Source organism: Suricata suricatta, chromosome 4 (assembly GCF_006229205.1).
Source record: "Suricata suricatta isolate VVHF042 chromosome 4, meerkat_22Aug2017_6uvM2_HiC, whole genome shotgun sequence".
In the NCBI taxonomy this organism is placed as follows: domain Eukaryota; kingdom Metazoa; phylum Chordata; class Mammalia; order Carnivora; family Herpestidae; genus Suricata; species Suricata suricatta.
The window spans coordinates 156,840,956-156,844,289 of NC_043703.1; the positions used below are offsets into that span (position 1 = coordinate 156,840,956).

General features: G+C 46.1%; 1 long non-coding RNA gene across 1 annotated transcript; it reads right to left on the reverse strand.

Annotated features, from left to right (window-relative positions):
* Positions 1-386: 386 nt before the first annotated feature.
* Positions 387-2,645, reverse strand: LOC115289198. Its single transcript, XR_003907460.1, has 3 exons — positions 2,561-2,645; positions 1,831-1,977; positions 387-601 (listed from the first exon to the last, which is right to left on the reverse strand). It is a non-coding gene; the product is annotated as an uncharacterized LOC115289198 (long non-coding RNA).
* Between the last annotated feature and the right edge of the window lie 689 nt (positions 2,646-3,334).

The window sequence follows — 3,334 nt, forward strand, 5'->3', positions numbered from 1 at the left end:
TTTCTTGCTCCTACCCTCCACTGAAGCCAACGTAAGTCATCACCATGGAGATTGAAGTCTGATGGCACTAAAGGCTTTCTCAAAACTACTGTGTGTGCAGAAGGAAATATTAAATTCTCCTTCCTGAGTGATGTAGCTTCCTTTCTTTTGATGACATTGTATCCAACTTTGATGAGTTTGATAAAGACGGTTTCTAGCTCAAAGATTCTATAATATGTAATCAAAGGCACATACATGGAAAAGATAGACAATAATTATTTGCAAAAAGTCTAAGTTTTTTAATTTATTTTGAGAGAGACCGAGCGAGTAGGGGAGGAGCAGAGAGAGAGAGGGAGACAGAGAATCTCAAGCAGGCTCCATGCTGATACAGAGCTCAATCCCGAGAAACATGAGATCATGACCTGATCTGAAATGAAGAATCGGATGCCTAACCAGCTGAGTCACCCAGGCACCCCCAAAAGTCATTTTTTAGAGAAACACTTGCCCCTGCTCCACAGTTTGGGATGAGTGGCAAGTAGAAATAATGATTTAACATTGTCTTCTGAGGGTCAGTGAGAGGGATGGAGATCTGGGTAGCTGATTTGGGTCAGTTTTAACCCTCCTGCAAAAGAAAAAAAAAGGAATGGAATTAATGGACCAGCTGCCTCGCGCCGAGCTCTTCTCCCATATGTTGTCTAATTTACCTCCTGGACCCGCAGCTTCGATATTATCTCTGCAGGGAAATAGCTATGGGGGTCGCCAACGACTCGGAAATTAGAAAAATCAAGTTAGTAACAGAGAGTGAATATTAGCACCACAGACACAAGATCAAAGCTGGAATATTAAAATTTAGCTGAAAAAAATCCCCAACAACCCCAGAATGGCTTGTAAGCCAACTGTTGTAGCTGGAGCCATTGACAGAGTTGAGCAGGACGCGCTTGGCCGTTCCTGGAAGCAGAGGATGGAGGAGTCCCCCAGCTGTGCTCACACCAGCGGTAACACGGGAGAAGGATCCCAGTCTAGGGACTCAGCCTGTCCAATCTCTGCGGCAAGTTTAACTCCATTTTGAGAATGGTTGGAAGAAGCTGCCCGAGTCTAAGGCCACAGGACACTTATAGTGCATAGCTATCTGATGCATACCCTAAATGCATTTTCACCAAGAATCCTTCCAATTTCAACTTGCAACTTGCCCATGCAACTTGCCCACAAAAAAAGAAGGTACCATTTGGGCCACTTTATGCATTTTGGCCATGGTAGCTACGCCTCCCATTCTGACTTAATACATTGGCAGTGTGTGTGGCTTTTACATCAGCCTTATGAATTTGGTTAATGTGAGTCTGTCCAAAGGGACAGACTATGTACAATCTTGGTGAACTAAAACAAGGTTAAAGGTCATACCTTAAAGGGACACCTGGGTGGCTCGGTTGGTTAAGCGTCCAACTTCAGCTCAGGTCATGATCTCACAGTCCATGAGTTTGAGCCCCATGTCGAGCTCTGTGCTGACAGCTCAGAGCGTGGAGCCTGCTTTGTATTCTGTGTCTCCCTCTCTCTGCTCCCCAGTCCCGACTCATGCTCTGTTTCTCTGATTCTCTCTCAAAAATATATAAATGTTGGGGTGCCTGGATGGCTCAGTTGGTTAAGCATCTGGCTTTGGCTCAGGTCATGATCTCACGGTTCATGGATTCAAGCCCCACGTGGGGCTCTGTGCTGATGGCTCAGAGCCTGGAGCCTGCTTCAGATTCTGTATCTCCCTCTCTCTCTCTGACCCTCCCCTGCTCACACTCTCTATCTCTCAAAAATAAATTTAGAAAAAATAAATAAATGTTAAAATATTTCTTAAAAAGGTCATACCTTAAACAATGGAAAATTAGCCTCAATATTCACCACCTCATGAAACATCTTAGCAGGCCGACAATGCATTTTGCCTAGTCTTTCCATGTGCTGTCCCATTTAGAAGTTCAACACTATCACCTACTTGCCCTCCTTGAGTTTCCGTTTCTGTAAAATAGGAATATGCTTGTCAGAAACTAAGTAAGATCGTGTAAATAAAGTACATGGCAAAGGGCACACACATTGGGACTCGACTATAGGACCTCAGTTGATGTTAATCCCCTGTCCTGTGGGGGCCCCCATGAAGTCATTTCCCTGGAAGTCGAAATTCAGGAACCTGAAATTTACAGAAGGGCTGGCTGCTCTTCTCCTATGTGAAGACGTTCTCTGCTTCCTAAGAAGGGCGTACTCATTCAACTAAGTTTCCAGTTGTCAGAATATTTCCCCTCTCTGGAGGTCTGGAGGACATACTAGGGGACACTCATCAACCACCAGGGACACTCATCTGTTTAACAAATGTGTGAGTTAGAAGTCGCACAGGTCCTGGCACTAAGGAAATCAACATCATCACTGCGTGGAGGCTAAGGTCCGGGGAGCTTGCTGAGTCGAACAGAAATCCCCTAGCCACCTACAGAAATCCACTGGTTCCAGGAAGCAGATGTCACACGGTGGCCACGCTCTGGGGCAGTGCCAACCGGGAATACCACGGGGTCAAAGGATCACCCAGCTCCCAGGGCCACAGAGAGCATACCTGTCCTCCATGTGGTCATGGACACAGCAATAAAATGGGTTACTGCTGCTCTGGGTACATTTAGAGGTGGGAACAGGGACCGAGGAAAAAGCAAGGAAGATTTCCAAGGCCATTTCCTCCCAGAGCCTATTCTTTGACATTCAAGTTGGCCAGGTTGACAAAATAGCCATCCTTGAAGCATGCCGTCTGTGACACGGATGAACTCCTCCTTTACTTCTTGAATGTTTCAAGATGTATCTTTAGAGCAACAAATGAAAATGAAGATTAATGGGCAGAGGGAGACACAGAGCCAAATCTCACCCCACCAGGAATCCCGTAGTGGAACACGAAGCAGCCCAGAAAGTTTGGCTGGGAGTCTTGCCAACATGGCTGTCAGAGCCACAGTGGAAAGAATCCGTCTCCCCTGGCAGGGACCACTTCCCTCTCACTGCCTGCAGAAAGAGATGCATTTCCTAGAATAGAGTCAAGTCTCTTTCCGTCCAAGGTCATGGTCGCCCCTGTCCAACTTTGCTTCCGTTTCCCCCACAAAGAAATAAGGACACCAATGCCGCCTAACTAAAGATGAAATGGACATAGTCTGTGCCTAAGTTCAGGCCAGGGAAGTTCTTTAGAAATCTGATCTCAGAGTTTCAGGTTTCTCCACTGATTTCATTTCTATTGTTGATGAAAACAAAAGGCCTAAAGGTCGGAAAGGCGGAGAATTAGGAATGCGGTGTGGAGGGTACAAGACCAAGATCAAAAGAGCAAGCTTTGGAGTCAGACAACACTGGCTAC